Source organism: Schistocerca nitens, chromosome 3, assembly GCF_023898315.1.
Source record: "Schistocerca nitens isolate TAMUIC-IGC-003100 chromosome 3, iqSchNite1.1, whole genome shotgun sequence".
NCBI lineage: Eukaryota > Metazoa > Arthropoda > Insecta > Orthoptera > Acrididae > Schistocerca > Schistocerca nitens.
In genome coordinates, this window is record NC_064616.1 from 446,926,147 (window position 1) to 446,947,785 (window position 21,639).

The following is a 21,639-nucleotide window of genomic DNA, read 5'->3' on the forward strand; positions in this document are numbered from 1 at the left end:
TAAATGAATGTTTAAATAATTAAAAAATGATAATCAGATGAAAGTAAACAGTTTTTGGAGCTTGCATGGTCTGTGATTTTGATTCCTCTGGAGTTATTCTGGGTTTATGTTGGATCATGGTCCAGATCCAATGCTAAAAGGCGAGGTGATGTTGGCGTGTCTTGGGCCAGAATGTATATTTTTGCTGCTTGATTGTGATACTGTATTGTGCCTTGGTGTGAAGGTGTATTTGTATTTTGGTTTGTTTTTGTGTCTGACGTTGGTCGTGATGATGTCTGTGAGGTCTGGACGGCTTGTCAATACTTGTTGGTCATAATGCACTGAGAGTCTTGTCTGTAGGATTGTGAAATTGGCTTCTTCGTTTACTCTATTCTGGGAGTAGTGGGGGTGTCTTAGTAGGCTACGTAGTTGTCTTTTTTTCTGTCTGATAGAGTCCTTTGGGGTCTTTGTGTGAGTCATGCTGGATAGGTGGCAGCTGTTAGTTTGAAAAGTGGTCTGATGAATGCTTTCTAGGTTTTGATTGCAGCTTTATCACTGCAATCACTGAACTTTGCAAGTGTCTTATTAGGGCTGTCCCTGTCTGCCTTTGTTTAGCAGCAGTTTTATGTATATCTCTAGGATGAAGTATTTGCAGAAGGTCACTCCCAGGTATTTTGCTTTGTCCGTTAGATTAAGTCTAGTTCTCCACGGTATGAGTATGTTGTCTGGGCTTTTTTTGTCTTTATGGGAATATTTCGATGTTTAAATAGTACAAGTTGTGTTTTGTTTGGATTTGATCTGATGTGTCATTTACAGATCCATTCCTCAGTCTAGTTACATATATAGTGGTCTGTTGGTTAATGGTAATTGTTGAGGGTCCTGAATTTCATGAAGCTGTGTTGTTGGCATAGAGTTTCACTTGTTCATTTTGTCTTGTCATAGTCAGTATGTCTATAGAGTGTAATGAACATTGGGGATATTATTCCACTGTGAGCCACTCTCACTGGGGGAGGAGGTTTCATCATTCACATGTACTGGGCATTGTCTGTCATGCAGTACTGCTTTTATACGTTTTCTTGTTTGAGAGGGAGTTCTGTCTTCAGTAGTTTATAGAGTAGTCCGTCTCGCCATATCTTGTTGAAAGTGCGCTCGATGTCTAGAAAAACAGCAAGCATGCATTGTCCCAGATTTAGATGTTTAGTTGTGTCTGTGGTGAGTCTGAGAAAAGCATTATTGCTCGAGTGCTTTTTCCGGGAACCGATTCCAGTTGAGGGAGTAGTTGCAGTTTGTCTGTGTAGCTAGTTAGTCTGTCGGTTAGGGATGGTAGGCCTTGGGGTCAGTCTTTGTTTTGCCTGGTTTGGGCATCATTCTCGTTTTGTTTTTGAACACACTGTGGTGACTGCGTTCTTTATGAGTCAGTAGCCGAATAGAAGCGTTAGATGAGGGTGTTGGTTTTGTGGGGCATTTTCTGAGATGAAGTCTCTGGATACTGTTGTCCCCTGGGGCTGTGTTCTTGCCTGACATAATGGCATCTTCGACTTTGTCTTCCTTTATTTCCCTGGTTAGCTTGTGGTCATGTTCTGTGGGCACCACGAGCAAGTTGAGGAGTTCGTCAGAGACTGTTTACTGGAACAGCTCGTCGAAGAGGCTGTCTTGTAGAAAGCAGTGTGTATCGATCAGTACATCATTAAAAGGCTTCTGCTATTTCTTTTGGGTTGGTGGTGGTGGCGTTGTCGATTGTTAGTTTATATTTTCTGTCGGTGTTTCAGTCGGTAAGTGTTTTAAATATGATCCAGAATTTACATCCTTGTCTGTAGCTGTGTTGTTTGTAAGTTTCATACTACTGGTTTTGTGATGTTCAGAGACTAGTCGTTTTATTTTTGTGTTCAATCTGCACCATTTAGGTTTAAGTTATCGGTTGTCAGTTCTTTCTGTATCTGCGTATAGTCGTCTTTTTTGTCTGATTAGTAGTAGCACTTCTGGTGTTAGGTGTGGTTTCCAGTTTTGTACTGTTTTGGTTGGAATGGTGGAATTGATGGCTGTCTTTAGAGTGTTGTCGACTTTGTCATTAAGCACATTCAGCTCAATGTTGTCCATGATTGTTAGGGAAACTCATAATTCGTTGTTGATCATGTCTTGGTATTAGTCTTAGTCAGCTTTGGTGTATACTCGGGTGGTGTGGGGATTGTGGAGGTGGTGGAGGATTTATTAAGGTTGTGCCAAAGAGGATGGGGGAGGTGCTGGCCTGTAATGCTGTCTCCTATTGTCGCTTCAGTCATAGTGTCAGTCAGGGTGGGGCTTATTAGGATGTAGTCAGGTAGGGAGTTGCCCATGTGCTCTAGGAAGTTATAAGTTGACATTGGCAGGCTTGTCATGTTTCCTGTGGCTACAAAGTTTAGTAGAGCCTCTCCATTCAGGTTATTGCCTGTGTCTCCTAGTAGTTCATGCCTTGCAGTTAAATAGTCAATTAGAATAAATTCATGGTAGGTGGCTATTTACCTGAGGAATGCCCTAGGTATTTTCGAGTCGGGGTGACATATAGGCAGACGATTAGTAGTTTTCATTGCATGGGTCTTGGAATCGTGGTCATGACTGCTTCTGTGTTTTGGAATTGAATGAGGAGTGGGGTTTTCTGTGCTAGTAGGGATTTTTTGGTGTATACCGCAACTCCACCCCTGCCGTATGATCTGTGTTTTGCATAATAGTCATAGTCTCTGTTGACGTTCGTTTACATGTTGGCTTTGTCCAGATTTCCGGTATTCCTGTGAAATATATGTTGTGTCCAGTTATTGTCGTGCTCAGTATGGCTTTTTTTTTTGTTCTAATACCTCTTGCGTTTATAAACAGGAGGGTGGCGGTCTGTCCTTGTGGGTGTGCTGCCGTAGTTAGATTTGGAGGGGAGGCGTTTGGGGGTTTATGTCCTAAGTACTTGTGAGTAGGAATGTTTAGTGATGGTTGTGTTCACCTGTTGACTGGTCTCATTGTATATGAGAGCTCTGTCAAAGAACCGCTGGGCCATTTGTCTGACTGTGTTTATTACCTCTCTTTTGCATCCTTGTAGTATGGTGGTTTGCGTGATTGTGACTGACTTAGGAGGTCGTTGATGTTTAGGTGTTCTTCTTGAAGTGTGTAAGTGTCTGTGAGCTGCATGGGGGCTTGCAGCAGGTCGTTTTGTGCAGTTTTTAGGCATGAGTTCCTTGCATTTGAGTGACCATGCCGAGTGAGGTCCTCCACAGTTGGTGCATTTAGGAGTGGTTTGTGCATCTAGTTCGCACTAGGTGAGTTGGTGGTCTTGTCTGCAGCGGCAGTGCGTTTATCTATGCGGTGGCTGAATTTCGGGCACCTCTGGCACTGGACCAGCTGTGAATTGGGGGATTTGAGGGAGCTACTCTGTGGTGTGCAAGGAAATTGTCTACATCATTTTCCAGCATGTGGTCTATGTGCTGCTCGTTGTTATATATGACTCTGAACATTGGCCCTAATTTCTTGGGCTTGCGGGATTGAATCTGTCATGCGTTAATGATGTTGGGACCTTGGGTTTTAGGATCTGCTATATGTTCGGCTTTTTTTTTTCTTTTTTTTTCGATTTCGAAGTCAGCATATTTGATCACGGCGCTGAACATCGATCTTTTGGGTCTTTGTGGTGGGCCAGAGACATGACTGTTTATTTTTCATTCCACAGTCACTTGTTGTGGTAGTGGGTGTGGGAGTTGTGTCAACTGTAAGTCTTCAGATGTCTACTGTTGGAGGGTGAGACAAGGGAGGAGGCTGTGCTGTCTTGACAAGGGTGGTTTGCGCACTTCACCACTGTCATCGAGTGGCTTGTGGTGTCAGGTTCGTGTGCCGTACAGTTGTACGCATGCTGCACTGATGAATTTGACACATACCCACTTGATTATCACCTGTGTACGTTGGTTACAGAGGCAGTGCCTTTGGCCATGGTATGGAGGAGTCCCTAGTTTCAGATGAGTGGGGGGGGGGGGGGGGGGCGGGGGCAGATCTGACTGCCACGCCGCATTATAGTGTGGTGTGACACTAAACACAACACTTTGGCTGTCACTCTGCACTGTATGTACAGTTGTGCTTGTATGAAGGTTGGAGTTGGTGCAAAAAACTAACTGATTTGCACCAAATACACCACAGGACGACAGGCACACCGACAAGCCACAAAATTCCGACCAAAAGCGCCTGCTGCAAGCCAACCAAGTGCGGCTAAACTTCTGACAGTACCACCTATAACGGTTTACTATACGAAAAGTGTAGTGAAGCAAGCAACAACTATCTGGAAGTCTGAAAGCCTTATTTCAGGGAGACAGTGAAATATCACTTTGGCACCATTGAGCACCATAAAAAGGCCCTCTTCTTTTTTGAAACCCATCAACTCCCTCACTGCTTGCATCAACCAGCAGAAAACAAGGAGTTAAAGGAGTTTATTAAAATGCTGCCAGCATCTATCTCAGCAGAAGAGGTACAACAAGAACTTTGCCAAACTGGCTCTACCCAAGCAATCCACGAATATAAAAAACGAGAAGACCCGAGAAAAAGAGATCTCAAATGCCTACCAGTTTTTTGTGTGAACCTCCCACCAGCAAAGAACAATGGCCAAATGTACAATGTAAAACACATTCTGTACACTAAAGTGCGGATAAAAAATTACGAAACAAAAGATGGCCCAACACTATGCCAGAAGCCCTAAAAATTCGAACACACAGCAAAATACTGTTGTATGCCTCCCCACTGCATAAGATGTGGCGACAGCCACATCACCACAGAACATCAGAGACACAGAACCAAGAAGGAAAAATGTGCCAATTACGAAGGAGAGCACCCATTGTTCAACGGTGGGTGTACGAAATGTACCAAGCACTTTTGAAAATATATAAAGTCAAACTACCATCACGACATACAGAAGGCAGAACACACCCTTCCCTTACCATCTGTCACATCACAAAGGGACTCACTCCCTTCACTTCCTGAGAAATTTCCTCAGCGACCGAAACCTGAACACAGCATCACAAGGAGATGCCCCTGAATGACGAACACCAAAGCAGTATGGTGCGAAAAGTGGCAATTGGCACTAAACAAAGAAAAGTGCGAAGTCATCCACATGGGTACTAAAAGAAGTCCGATAACTTTTGGGTATTCGACAAATTGCACAAATCTAAGGGCTGACAATTCGACTAAATATCTAGGAATCACAATTACGAACAACTTAAATTGCAAAGACCACATAGATAATATTGTGGAGAAGGCGAAACAAAGACTGTGCTTTGTTGGCAGAATACTTAAAAGATGTGACAAACCACTAAAGAGACAGCCTACATTACACTTGTCCGTCCTCTGCTGGAATACTGCTGCGCGGTTGGGGATCCTTACCAGGTAGGATTGACGGAGGACATCGAAAAAGTGCAAAGAAGGACAGCTCGTTTCGTGTTATCGCGCAATAGGGGTGAGAGTCTCACTGATATGATACGCGAGTTGGGGTGGCAGTCACTCAAACAAAGGCGGTTTTCTTTGAGGCGAGATCTATTTACGAAATTTCAATCACCAACTTTCTCTCCTGAATGCGAAAATATTTTGTTGACACCCACCTACGTAGGGAGAAATGATCATCATAATAAAATAAGAGAAATCAGTGCTGTAACGGAAAGATTTAGGTGTTCCTTTTTCCCACGCGCCATTCGAGAGTGGATTGGTAGAGAAGTAGTATCAAAATGGTTCGATGAACGCTCTGCCAGGCACTTAAGTGTGAATTGCAGAGTAACCATGTAGATGTAGATGTAGATTTGCTATTGTTACCTTTGTTACCCAACTCCATCAGAAATTAATAGGTGTTCTCACCTTGAAAAGCATACGGTTTGGAATTCTCACAAGAACAACGCAAAAGGACTAAAATTACTAGACCTGGAAGATATGCTGAATATAACGGTCGTTGGGCAGAAGGAACTGTTATGTGTGCCTGAATTCCAACACCAATATGCTGACGTACTTGACATTGCACTGATAAAGAACCTGAATACCAGCCTCCACCTTCACACTATTAACGATTTGTCATCTGATCATAAGCTAGCGCTGGGCATGACAGAAGATGAAGACTTCCACTACCACCGTCCAGCATACGAATAGTGGACTGACAGCAATTTGAAAGACACCTGTCAAACAAAATCCCCAGAATGCTGTATCTGTTCCCAAAATAGACATGACTGTAGAAAATCTTTAAAAAAAAATTCAAACAGCAAAGAAACCTGTGACCATGGAAATTTTCCTGCCGGACTCCCAGTTTGAAACATTTCCATCAATGCTGGCAGGACTTAAGATCAAGTGAAACATCAGACAACAATGATGGTTATGTTATTGAAACCCGGCAGACTGGCACAAAGTACACCAACTCTCCCGCGAACTCCATACACAGGCTAGGGGATGGAGGCAAAAATTGTGGAAAGATTGGACATCACGCTTCCTCCTCCGTACCAGAGAAGAGTGGCAAATTGTGCACAATCTCCGCCAACCACACCAGAGGAAATGCTCTATTGTGGGTCCAGACGGTCTTATTGTCGAAGCATTGGTCAAGTGGAAATATACCCCAACGTATATGAAAAACAAATACAACCCCACCACCTTCTGACGATGAAATACGATGGGAGTAAAAACTCATCTGTCACCAGATAGAGGAATTCGGCAACTCCTCAACAATGGGCCCACTCTTCTTATTACACCGACAGAAATACGGAACATAATCAAAAAGTACACCACCTCTGCACCTGGCAAAGACTATGTCACCAACACGACCTGAAGCATCTACCACAGAAGGTACTGATGTTAAGTACGGGTATTATTAACAGCTGCCTTCTGAAGGAATATTTTCTTTGAGTTTGGAAGAGGGTTAAAACAGCCTCATACCTAAACGTGGGAAAGGTCTAGTGTGACCTGAAAATTACTGTCTTATCAGCCTCTTGCCTACTCTTGGGATTAGTGCTTGAAAGAGTACTTCTGAGGTGTATACAAACGCAACTGGAGGACCACCATATTATCAGACCAGAGCAGTTTGGTTTCACATCTAAACTCTTGGCGGAACTTCAGCTCTTACTGATAACCAAACATATTATGATTAATTTCAACTGAAGCAATATGATAAGGTGTGCTGAGGTAACCTGCTCATAAAACTTGGTTTGTGTATACGTCATTTTGATGTCATTTCCTAGGATTCCGGACCACACTGTTGTGTGTTAACGCTTCCTCCCTCCCTCCTTCCCCCCCTCCTGCCCCCTGTTCGCGAGTGAGCGCGCGCGCACGCGCGCAAGTGTGTGTATATCTAAAGAACTAGTGTCGACAATTCCATATCCTGGGGTGAGAAGGTAAAGGTTTAAATTTTCTCTCTATTAAAGAAATTCATGATTTTCACAAGAACTGTGGTGTTAGTTTTGAACTACCTCATTATAAGTAATGATTAGTTAGTATAGGGATGCCTTGGCGGAGGTGGAAAAGTATAGTTAATCTGGGGCTCCTTCTATTGTCCCTCATGGAACACGGTCTCTGTGCCACCTTTGAGCCTCTGCTCCCCTTTCGTTTCCTAAATGGTTATTGGCACCTCTACTGGCTTCAATTTTTGTGAACATCCTTCGGGTGTGAGCTTTAATCTCCACTAGATGTGGTTCTGCTAACTCCTGGTGGATGTCCCTTGTTCTGGTTCACCTAGGTGCATCTAGGACCCTTCTTAGACATTTGTTTTGTGAAAGATGAAGTTTCTTTATGTTGGAAATACGTGTTTCCCCCCATAAGAAGTGTGGGTTGGATGGTGGCTTTGCATAATCGAAGTTTGGTCGTCTGGTTCAAGTCTTTGTTCATAATGTATGGCACCAGGGCTTGGATCATCTTAGTGCAAGTTGTCTTTCTCTCAGTGACATGTTTTGTGTAGGTGAGGCCTTTTTCTAAAACAATTTCCAGGTATCTGACATTGTTAGACCATGATATGGCAATTTTCTTATTCTTAGTATGTGAAACCTGTTATTCATTGTATGTCTAATTATTATGCCTAATAAAGCTTCTGTTGACGTAACAGAGCTTACGTTTACTGAGATTCACTTGACCACTCACAACCTCAAAACTACTGGGTCACTTTACCCCATATGCACTTGTGAAATGTTTTGCAATTGCATAACCACAATGGAAAGAATATTTTGTGAACACAATTTTAACTTCAGTCATCAGAAACATAATTCAGTCAGTGACAAACAATAGAATAAAAACAAGAGAGCAGCAAATTTAATCTAAATCTTATTACTATTACTCAGCAATGATCAATAACATGACAGTTATTTATTTTAGTAGTCAGGACATCAGATGTGATGAAAGGCTGCCTCTGTTACAAAACTAAATTTTCTAAAGACAGAAATTTCCCTATTCATTCCTTTTTTTCAGTGGTTCAGTTAATCTTCACGTCTACCTCTCCTCAGCTTATCCTACTACTTTTTTCGTTCCCAGTAGAAAAACTACTGGATCAGTGAAAATCTGTGGGCTTTTTGTACTGCTTCCGCAACAAGTGAAGACACACATGCTACTGAAAGTGTTGCAGCAATTGGGTACATAAATCCCTCACTTATAAATGAAATAAAAAATTTAGTGGTGAGTGGAACTATATCTCTGAAAGCCATAAAGTTCGCTCTAGATAGGTTTGTTGATACCAAGTTCACTGAAACCTATGCACCAGGTCAAATGAACACTGTGTTTTCCTCAACTGAGAAGACTATTTATACTCACATGTGTCAGACCCTGTATGGCACAAATAAAGTAGTGTTTGATGAGAGAAGGCTATAGGATCAGGTTGATGAGTGGCATATGGAATTGAGCAATCACATGATTTATTAGAAACAGGATATTGTACAGGTCCAGTGGAGAAGTGAATCAGTTACGTTTTTGCTATCGAAGCTGTTGGGAGAGAGATCTTTTGAAGAAGCATGGGATAGTTGCTTGTGAGATGCAACATAAAAAACATCATATGATATTCCTACATTTAAGACCCATTCATGAAGTGTTGGAGATTTTCAAGTACTGGACGGAGGACTGGAATCCCACCTACTGGGTTACTGATGTTGAGTCAGAGATAAAGGCAATTGAATTTCCTCAAACAGAAGTTTACTTGTGCCTTCTTCATTGTAAGCAGCCATGGAGAAGATGGCAGGAAAAAAAAGATAATCCACATGAACCAAATGATATGAAGACATTTCTGGACATGTGACAAGAAATTTCAGAATCACGAAATGAGAGAGAATTTACAGATCATACACAAGAGTTGTGAACGCATGAGGTTTCTCAGAGAAATGAAAAAGTGAAACCATACTTTCGACAGAAGTGGCTATCAGAATGTGAAAGATGGGTGAGGGCAAGGGCAGACACCACTGACACTACAAATGGAGCTGAAGCAGTGAACAAGACTGAAAAGATTTTTTCCTAAAGCACAACTCAGACAGACATTGCCAGGGGTTACTAAGGGTGTGATAAATTACTTCCTTCCAACCCTCATTATAAAGTACTGTCTGCAGAATTCTGCTATCAGATTGTATGACAAAGATATTCCACTATTTTTGCATAGAAGAACAAACAACTTTGTACAATATATCATGCAGCGACTTCCATCAGCAGAAGTTTAATTCACTGCAAGATCAATGAATGTGAGTGTGGAGTGCAATGTCCAAAGACTGTAATTACATTGTAATCTTTGCTCCACCAAATTGCACATCTGAAGATTTTCAGAGGTATAAATATCCATGCAAGTATTCTTGTACAATATTTATTTTTCACCCAGAGTGGAGTTTTGATAAAATGTGAGAATGTCTTGATGAGAGGTATGGAGTTGGCTTCAGAAGTGACTCTGCAGGAATTTCACATGAAAACAGTAGCAATAACAAAGCAGCTGAGAAAGCAAATATAGAGCAAGACATTGTAGCATTCATTTGAAGGGTGAGCAATGACACAGAGATTATATGTATTTTTAACTGCTCTTTATGTAAAATGCAAAGAAGCTCTTTGTCATTTCTGACCCATAAGATAGAATACTTTGAGGTGTTTATGTTGGGCTCTTATTTTAAACTTTGTTGCACTTCTGAATTGTGAAGTAGTTGCATATAGAATATATGTTTCCGGGGAGTGGAGACAAGTTGGTAGTGCTGAACTTGTGAAATTTTTAAATTTTGAGTGAAAGATTTTAACTTGAAAGGGAGCTTGATTCAGGTATGGGAAAATGTTGAATGGGAAATAAGGAAAAAAGGAATTAGAGATATCATAGAAAGTGGCATTGAGATGTCTTATGTCTGGTAAGAATGTACTTGCTACCATTTGCTTCAGTACATTTCTAATGTTTCATAGGGACCCAAGAAAAAGATAAAGGTTAGCTTGTTGTTGAACATGTGAAATTGCTCAACATTACACTGACAGACGTGCATAGTACTTCCCTGGGTATGGTATCTGGTCAGCAATGTCATTGAGGACCAAATGAAGTGAGTATTAAGTATCTGAAATGTGCTTTAAAAGCTTCATGTATATCAATTATGTAAGATGGCGGTGAAAAAAGGTACGCGAAATTCGAGTTCCGTGAAAATCATGAAACAAAATGAGTTTCTATGCAACCAGTGCAGAAAAACTAGTTTAATCCAACCAGGGAAATGTTATTGCTGTAAGTTACAAGTAAAAAACGTACATGAAACCATCACAAGATCGAAAGCAAGTGAAACGACAGAAGCAAGTTCAGTGCACAACAAGTGTAAACATTGTGACGACTTTCGTATTGTGATATCCGCAAAAAATAATGAAATAGAAGAACTAAAAAGGAATGTAATCCAAACAGAGAAACAGTTGGAAAATCGGGACTGTAATAATCAAGAAGAACATCATCAACACAATCCCCAAACATTATCGGACACCAGTGAAGTAAACGAAAAAAGTACAGTAGCCACAAGCACAAAACTTGGACATATCAAAGTAACTGCTTCAAACAAAACTGCAAACGAGTCTGGAAACAGTGTAGCTGAAAAACAAGTGAGTCCAGAAACTATTAAAAAACAGCAGGAGTCACGTTCCGTGAAATCTACTAGTGTTTCAAAACATGACCAACGCAAAAAAGACAAAAAGTACTAATTTTTGCCGATAGTCACGGTCGTCAACTGGCGGAAAAAGTGACACACACACAGTCAAACCTAAGTGTACAAGCCTTTATAAAGCCAGGGGCAGGAATGGAAGAAGTTACGAAGTCTCTTGCAAAATCATGTGAAAACCTTGACTTTAATGACTGTGTCGTAATTTGTGCAGGCGCAAACGACGTTGGCAGAGATAAAGGTTAAATACTCGTCACAGTTCTCGACAGTGTGCTGCCCAAACTAAACAAAACAAACGTAACTGTGGTAAATCAACGCCATAGGTATGACATACCGCCCTGGTCATGTGTAAACAAACTGATAGAAAGAGTGAACATAGAGATAAATGAATTGTGCAAAAAATATCCTTATGTGAATCTAATAGATGTCAGTATATTAAACAGAGACATGCATACCAGTCACGGCCTACATTTGAATTACTATGGTAAACAGTTCTTGGCTGAAGAAATCTGCCGTCTTGTAAACAAGAGTGACAAGAAGCACAAAAAGATTGCAGATCAGAGTACCTTGGAGAAATGGATCACTAGGGAAGACTCTTCTCGCCCAACTAGAAGAAACATCAGGCAGCCTCCTCATCTGATTGATGCCAAAAGCAGTAGCTACAAATTGTACAAACAAGAAACATTTAAACTGAAGGTAGGTGGCACTGTAGATTTTCCCACAAATTCTGTAAAAAAGATCTTTCACCAAAATGTTCAATGCCTAAGCAATAAAGTAGAAGAACTAAATATTTTATTAATGCATGAACTAGAGGATATTTCCGTAATGTGTCTTTCAGAACACTGGCTTGACGAGAACTTAATTAAATCTGTCTGCCTACACAATTTCACTCTGGCTGAGTACTATTGTAGACCTAGTGGTCACTATGGAGGTGTAGCCATATATGTAAAAGATAATACAGAGATTACTAAAATAGATAATGTCACCTCCCTAAGTTCTGAAAAAGACTTTGAAATGACAGTGATAAAAATTCCAAAATTAGGTTTGATAATAGGTACAGTGTACCGCTCTCCAACGGGAAAGTTTGAGGTATTTTTAGAAAAAATGGAAATTTTCTTAAATAAGCTGCATAAAACAAGACGTGATGTAGTATGTGGTGACTTTAGCATAGATTTTCTTAGTAAATGTAAACAGAGAAACGCCCTTGGCAATCTCATTAAAACACATAACCTTACAGCCACAGTTAAAGTTGCAACGAGAATAACACCAACCAGTCAGACAGGTATAGATCAAATCCTGATTGATAAAGAGAAATTGGAGTGGTCAGTAAAAGTGTTTAACACAGGGTACAGTGACCACAAAGCTCAAATACTTATCACCACAAAGGAAGGAAGACCGGTTAAGAATAACTTACTAAAAGTCAAGAGAAGGATATACAGGCAGAAAAGCATTGACCACTTTAACTCACTATTGCATACTGAAGACTGGTCTGATGTCTATGAAAAGCAAAATCTGAATTCGAAATTCAATATTTTTCTAGAAAAAATGGTAAAGCATTTTGATAGAGCCTTCCCTCAAAAAATGGTAAATATAAGAGAGAAGACAAGAGGAATTACTACATAAATAATTCTACAAATAAAGTGAAAGCTATGTGGGACATCATTAAAAAAGAAACAGGCAAAAATAAGAGAACTGAGGAGAACATTGTCTTGATACACAACAATAAAAAGATTTTACAGCCTAGAGAAACAGCAAACATATTCAACAAATACTTCACTGGGATAGCTGAAAATTTAATAGAAACTAATTTTAGTTCAACTCAGCATCAAGTGGTAAACAAGTGCAACAGTAATAAATTTTCAATGTTTGTGGACCAAGTAAGCAGGGAGGAGACATTGAAGGCTGTCAGAGAACTAAAGACAACATACTCAACAGGAATTGATGGTATACCAAACAGAATCCTAAAACTCTGTATCCAAAATATAATTGACCCCCTTACTCACTTATGCAACTGTTCCCTAGAGTCAGGCATCTTTCCAGATCAACTAAAAACATCAAAAGTCATCCCTATTTTCAAAGCTGGTGACAAAGATGAAGTAATAAACTATCGTCTCATTACATTAACATCCTGTTTCTCAAAAGTAATAGAAAAAAATTATGTGTAGTAAGTTGTTAAAGTTTATAAACAAAAATAGTGTGCTACCTAATACTCAACATGGCTTTAGAAGCAAGAAATCAAAGGAGACAGCAATCTATGAATGCATATCTACTGTATTAAAAACAATAGATGAATAACAACAACCAACAGGTACATTTTTGGACCTAACCAATGCCTTTGATATGGTAACCACAAAACCCTATTGAAGAAGCTAGAGCACTATGGAATTAGTGGGATGGCAAATGATTGGATTCATTCATTTCTCAGCGACCGTAAACAAAAGGTATCCATCAGACATATAGATGATAAAGCATGAATAATCACAGAATATGTATCATCAGAAAGTCCAATCACTTACGGGGTACCGCAAGTGTCGGTAATGGGACCCCTACCTTTCTTGTTATATATCAATGATTTGGATATACATATTAATTCCCACAAAGTAATACTGTTTGCTGACGACACAACAATACTGGTAAAAGCAGCAAAAAATGAAGATATACAAGAAGAAGTAAACACAGTTACAAAACATCTAAGTAATTGGACAGCAGAAAATCAGTTAATAATAAACTACAACAAAACAGTAGCCTTAAATTTCCATAACCACCAAAACACCACATTGATATATCCAGAAATAAAAATATATCAACAGCCTATTGCAAATGATGAGGCTACAAAATTTCTCGGCATCTGGATACAAAGAGACTTAAAATGGGACAAACACATAGAACAAATTCATGCCAAGCTGAGCACTGGCTGTTATCTTCTTAGGGTTCTCAAACGATGCATAAATGAACAGGCACTATTGTCTGCCTATTATGCGTACTTCAATGCCCATCTCAAATATGGACTCATATACTGGGGAAATTCCCCAGCAGCTCAAGGGACTTTCAGGATACAGAAAAGAGCCATTAGGATTATGACAGGGAGTGGTGCTCAACAGTCCTGCAAACCAATATTTAAAGCACTAAACATACTACCTCTACCGTGTATGTTTATTGTTGACACACTAATGTACGTAAAAAAGTATATAATTGGAAATGATGATAATACTTTAAAAAACAAAGATATACATGATTATAGTACTCGAATAAAATATAACTTGCATGTACCCCCATCCAGTACCAGTTTATATCAGAAAGATACATGCTATCTGGGTATTAAACTCTATAATAGACTACCAAATAGTGTAACATGCTTACAAAATATTAGTGCTTTAGGAAGATCTGTCAGAGAATATCTACAGTACCACTGTTTCTACTCAGTAAAGGAATACTTGGACCAGAATAATTGTTAAGAACTAAAGCTACTGTAATTTGTAACATTGTATCATTGTAAGAACTACAACTATTGAAATTGGTAGCATGTTGAAAAATGATTATTTAAATATGTATCGTTTTGAACTTAGTAACAAGTCCAGTATCATCCTGTACACTGTGCTACATATGATCAAAGGACTCAATAAATAAATAAATAAATAAATAAATCAGTTACCTACATATTGCCTATCTACCTCCTTGGTTCTAATGTTCTTAATTAATACTGTTCTTCTGTTGAAGGTTAATGCAAGTCTGAAATGGCATGCAGAGATATTGCAGATACCACAGATAAACAGACACTGCTAAGTAAGGTTTATTAGTTTCAGTTATGGAGTAGTTCTGGGCAGTCAGTCCATGGGAAACTTCACACCAAATTGCATATATTCCACAGATAGCTTGGAAGATGGATAGTATTGCTGAACAAAAACCGTCCATGTAGTGCTTCACATGTTTCTCAAATTCTCATTTGTATTGGCATATAAATGTTTGCAGCTTGATTGTAATTTGTGCATACAGTTTGGCAGAAATCCAAGAACTTGTGTAATGAGAAGTATACATTGTTACTTGGGCAAAGGAAATACAAATCAGCTTCAGTACAACTACCTTACTGACTTTATGCAGAAAAATATATTTTTCTCTACTGCTCCTTTAAAATTCACAACTGTGACAAAGTTTAATTACAGAACCTGGCATAAAAATCTCCCTTATTTGTATTTTATACAGCTCTTCTCTTCTGACCCTTCAATTGAATGCGATGACCCTTTCTTGATATATTCCTTAGGAGTTACTTCTCCACGAAGGCACAAATGTATAAACATTACAATAAGAGAGGTCTTTATGCCAGACCTTGTACAACTAAGCCACCTCACTTCATGTTATTGCTGGGAATTTGATGGCACAGCTGTGGGGAGACCGTAAACTTGAGGATTTGCTAATTGTAATGCTTTCACAGAGTTTTTGACCAATTAAAGCACTTTTTTAATGTTGCAGTGTTGCTGCAGTTGTATGTAAGGTTATAAACCTGTTTCCACAAGTCCCCCACCTCAAACTGCTCCAAAGAAGTGGTTAAGGTTTCAATATAATGCTATGTTGGATTTCAGTTCATGTGTCAACACTTAAAAATGTCTAGTGCTTTATTGCCAACAGGTAATACAGTTTCAATTTTTAAAGGCTATTGTGTTAGATATCAGCTAAATTGTGAACTATCCATTTAAGCTTATTATTTAAAGCACGGTAGATGTATTTTATTCAGGGTGGTCCTGAAGTTTTGGATGAGATTATCTCAAAAACTATACTTCGGGTAAAAGTAGTGGAAAGACAAGTTCGTAAGCTCAAAGGTGGACATCAAATGATACTACACGTGGACTCCATCCACAGCCTCCTTGGGTGGGGTGGGGGGCAACTTTTAAATCTTAAATGGAAACACGCATTTTTTATTGCAGATTCGGATTCTCCATAAAAAAAGTAATCAAGTTTTGTCTGAAACCTTTTTTAAACCATTGACAGATGGCGCTGAAGTCGAGAAAAAACTAAAATTGGGGAAGAACTCCGATTTATTTAGTACTATCCGAAAAAGACGCTTCAAGTCGATAAAGAATGTGCACCATTTCTTTCGTTTCGCCAAATTGAGCTATTTTTGTACAAAATGCACTGTATCCTACTTTTAGCGTTACCCAATAACAACGACATGGACATAGTAGAATGATGTTCCCATGGGGTGCTTCATTAGTGTGAGTCCCCTTGCCTCTCACAATTTGGAGATTTTAATTAATGAAATTAGCCACGAAGAAATTGTTCAAAATTATCCCTATTTACTTCAATGCACAAAGCCAATTGTCTGCGAAAGTTGGCCACAGTTTTGAGCAGCACATCCCGTGGTATGGTTGTACACGCTCTTCGAATGCATTGCTCCATATCGTTTCAGGTTGTGGGCTGAATTTCGTAAACAATATTTTTTAAATAACCCCACTAGAAAAAATCAGGAGATGTTAGGTCTGGTGAATGCGGAGGCCACTGAATTGATCCGCTGCATACTATCCACCAACCAGGGTACCGTAAATTTAAAACGTTCCACACATTTTTAGCATAATGGGGAGCTGCTCCTTCCTGTTGGAACCACATTCGTTGCCTAGTTTCTAAATCAACATCTTCCATCACCTCCAACAAATCATCATGGAGAAGTTGTAAATAAGATTCCCCAGTAACATTTCAGTCAAAAAAATACGGTCCTATCAAGTAACTGTTTAAAATTCCACACCAGACCATTAACGACCATTTGTGTTGACTGTCAACGGGTCTGTGCCAGTGTGGATTGACAGGGGACCAATAATGACAATCATGATGACTTAATTCGTCATTGTTTTTTAATGTGGTTTCATCAGTGAACATAACATATATAGAAAAAATCATTGTCACCTCTTATAATTTCCAAGGCCCATTGGCAGAAATGCACGCATATTTGCATATCTTTTCGCAGTAATGCCTGTGTCAGTGTGATATGATACACATGATATTTATGTGTCTTCAAAATCCTCAAAAGTTGATTTTGGTATTTCAGTTTGTCTCTGAATCACATGACTACTAATTTCAGGATCCAGTTGCACACAGGCGAGAACGGTAAGGGTACGAGTATCATTTTCATTGTATTCGCAATGACAAGGTGGATGGTTCATGTATTCATTTCAAGCTCAACGTGCAATGTCGAATAATGTTTTCACTTGGATGTCGGCTGCTTGGGAAACGATCCGCATACAGTCGCGCAGCTGCAGCGTAATTGTTATGGCATTCACCTAAAATTAACATCATATCATCAATATCTGTAGGAGGATAGTGACCCATGTTTCGCTAAAGAATAATTTACTTTTGTCAGTTGATGTTTACGGTTCACAATCTCAAAATGAAAGTGAAGTGACGTCTGATCGCATTGCACCAACCTTTATACTGAGCCATAGTTCACAGTTTGGCCATGGTAGCGCCACAGTCGGGTGAGTAATGCAACTGTGAAGAGTTCCCTAACGAGATTTTAATACCATTCCGCCTCCCTCCATCAAAAACTGTGGCAGATAGGATACATTTTGTAACAAAATAGCATAATGTGGCGTAATGAAAGAGTTGGTGCACATTTTGTATCGATTTGATGCCTCCTTATCGGATAATTCTAAATAAATCTGAGTTCTTCCCCAATTTCAATGTTTCTCGATTTCAGCACCATCTGTCAATGGTTTAGAAATATGTTTCAGACAAAACTTGATTACTTTTTTTATGGAGAATCCGAATCTGCAATAAAATACGGGGGTTTCCATTTAAGAGTTAAAAGTTGCCAGTTGCCCCCCGCCCCGCCCAAAGGGGTGGGGGCTGGGGGCTGAGGGTCATGTGTAGTATCATTTGATGTCTTCCTTTGAGCTTACAAACTTGTCTTACCCACTATTTTGACCCAGTGTATAGTTTTCGAGATAATCTCATCAGAAACTTCAGATGGACCACCATATATATATATAATCCTTTACCTTGGTGACTTGAGTTTCGTGTATAAGGTATTACCATTTTATTGGAAATGATGCAAAAACAGATCACATATTGTGTATAGGTATCCAAATTAGTAAGGTTTATACTAAAGATTACTCACCAAAGCCAGCAATACAGGCTGCATTTAATAGTACTGCATAATGGTGATGCCTCAGTGAGGCAGACAGAAACCTTGAGCTTTTTAAATAATCTAGTTCAGCACACGTAAATTATATTCATCAAAATATGTGTTTCACACGAGATTAAGGAACCTCTTGGTATTGTGTTTCATGTAATTTTGCACACTGCTACTTCTGTTACCCTTCCTCAAGTTTTTCTTCTGCATTTATTGTATTGTTTAAAGAGGCTTCTGTTACAAACATCAGCAGTTCATGTAGTTACCATATGTGACTGATATTGCTTATTTATCACAATCTCATATTTCAGCTTCAACCTGTGGTTGCTGGTCACTTTTACTGTGGAAGTGCCCCCCAGGGGGCTCGCCACTCTTTGGTGGGTTTTTGCTTGGCTACCACGGAGCCCCTGCCTTTGTAGCATCTTTTCTCTTCCATGCTGCATGTCTGTCCTCTTGCTGTTCTTTTTCCCCTCCCTTGGGGAACATGTCTGGGCTGTTTATGGAAATGTATTCTGCATTTCTGGTAATCAATATCAGAATATTCTCCACTGTTTTTCATTCCTTTTTTCTTTCTTTGTTCATCTTCTCCTATCATTCTTCCGCTTCAGCGTTTGAGGTTCCTCTTTTTCTTCTTCCTCCCTGTGTGCTCCTGATGGCTGGCCAATGTGTCTGATGCTTAACAGGTGACTGGGTAACACGTAGTTCCCAGCCACAGGTCGACAGGTAGCGTTCACACGTACCCTCTGATACAGACCAGGACCAGGGAGAGGTGATTGCCTGAGCTGCTACCTTCCCAAACTGCCGATTGGTCCCTCTGTCAGGTGATCGGGAGGTGTGACCAGAGGGGTGAACAATCACCTAAGGCCGGTGCACCCCCTTCCGAAGGGGGCCCCTATTTGGAAGGAGCGCACCATCGGAGACGCTGGCAATTACGGAGAATTTTCTCGCAATGAGCCAATCATCTTCACTGTCAATGGCTACGAAACATAAACAGAATGAGGCTAACAATTCAAAGACCTGTCCAGCTGCACCACCTTCCCTCGTGTTTTCACGTACTGAAGATGGTCAGTCCTTTACTACAGTAAATCCGTTTATTATTCAGAAATGCGTTTATGCTGTTGCTGGCCCTGTAAAATCCTGCTCTCATTTACGCAATGGCACTTTGCTTTTGGAGACTACTTCCAATTCTCAAGCAAAACAACAGCTTGCAGCTTCACTCCTCCATGGCTATCCTGTTCATGTCAAGACCCACTGAACTCTGAGTTCTTCCCATGGTTTTATTTACACTTGGCTGATCGATGGTCTGACTGAGGCAGAAATCCGAACTTACCTCTCTGATCAGGGTGTCATAGGAGTCAATCGGGTGATGAAAAAGTAGGTACCTTCTTAGTGCCGACGTGCACTCTCTTTCTCACTTTTGATAGAGTGATTCTTCTGTCAAAGGTCAAAGCATGCTATGAATTTATCACAGTCAGACAGTATATTCCGAACCCAATGTGCTGTTACCAGAGTCATCATTACAACCATACTCGAGAGTCCTGTCCATACCTAACCAAATGTGTAGCCTGTGGTAGGAGTGCTCACTATGGCGATTTTCCGCCTCCTTCCCCCTGCTGCATCAACTTCAATGGCGACCTTATCGCCTCCTCCCACGATTGTCTAATGTATCTTGATGAGTGGACTGTCCAGGAGATCTGGGCGAAGGAAAAGTGCCTTACCCAGTCGCTCGCAAGTTGTTGGCTAGTAGAAAAACACTGCATTCTACCATCTGGCATCTACAGTACTGTTCTTGCTATATATCGCTCCACGAAGGATATGGCCATGCAGACATGTGACCTCAGATTTAGGATTGCGGTTGTGAAATCACACTGTATCATGGTGGTGGCCCCGTCTCCTCCTCCAGCTACGCAACACGCCACCAGACTTTTTCCTCATGGGGCAAAGTCACCAACTACACAACTGGCAGGCTGGAAAGGACAGAAGGAGTATCCTGTGAAGACGTCCTACGTCTCTTCACCCAACCAACGTCTGAGTCCTCCTTAGCCAACCGAAAAGGCTCCAAGAAATCAGACAAAGGCAAACAGTCTTCTCCTTTGCTAACTCGGAGATCCTCTATGACGGTGTCGCCACATGATACCCTTATGACAGTGTCGCCACATAATACCCTCCTCCATGTCGCCAGTGCACACAACCAACCAGTTTTCTGCCCTCGACTCCACAGTCTGACAGAAGGAGAATGCCGATGCTCCTGTAGACCTCATGGAGCAGGATCCTCCTGCCTCTGTGCCCTGTAGCAGCGAGTCTTCGAAGGCTGGCACTCAGCAGCCACTGAGGTGGCACCCCGTCAATTTTTCCTTGTCATGATTCTCTTCCAATCCAACTTTCACGGTCTTTTATCCAACAAAGAGGATTTATGGCTGGTCTTAGAATCGCAGCGTCCACTTGTTCCCTGCCTTCAGGAAACAAAATCGAGTCCTCACGACCGCTCTAAGCTCTCGCATTTCTTCCCAGTCTGTTTTGATCTTCCCCCCAAGGATGGCATTCCATCTCAGCGAGGACTCGTGCTGCTCATACAGGATGACATTCATAGTCAACCCATCTCCCTTACTACGCACCTTCAAGCTGTTGCATTTAGCCTTTTCCTTCCTCAATTGATCTTTTCCCTTTCCACCGTTTACATCCCTTCATCATATGATGTCACCAGGGCAGACTTCCTCCAGCTTATTGGACTGTCCTGATGCTTGGTGACTTTAACACACGCCATCCCCTTTGGGGTTCTCTAAGAACCTGCCCGAGGGGTACCCTCTTGGCTGACCTTCTCAGTCAACTTAACCTCTTCTGCCTTAACACAGGAGAACTCACATTCCTTTCAACCTCCACGCACACCTATTCCCATTTGGACCTATCCTTCTGCACTGTCCAGTTTTCCCACCGTCTCGCGTGGTCCCTTCTCTGACACATATTCGAGCGACCATTTTTCATGTGCTATCAGTTTGCTGACTCCTACCCCACCTATGTGCACACCCAAATGGCAGCTTACTAAGGCCAACTGGCGGCTTTACTCCTCCCTGGCGACCTTAGACGAACAACATTTCCCCAGTTGTGATGACCAGGTAGAATATCTTACAAATATTATGTTTACTACTGTAGAACGTTGGCATTCCTCGCACTCCCTCTTTACCATGCAGTGTCCCAGTTCCTTCGTGAACTGAGGCGTACTGCGGCGCATTTCGCAGGTGGAGATGTGCTCTCCGCGTTTTTAACGGTCATCCTACGATGGTAAACTGCATTCATTATAAACAGTTGCATGCATAATGTCGTCGCATTCTCCCAAATAGCAAAAAAGTTAGCTGGATTTCATTCACTAGTTCTTTTAACAGTTCCACTCCCTTTTCTGTTGTGTGGGAAAATCTCCAACGTCTCTCTGGGACCAAGATACCTTCTCCAATTTCTGAC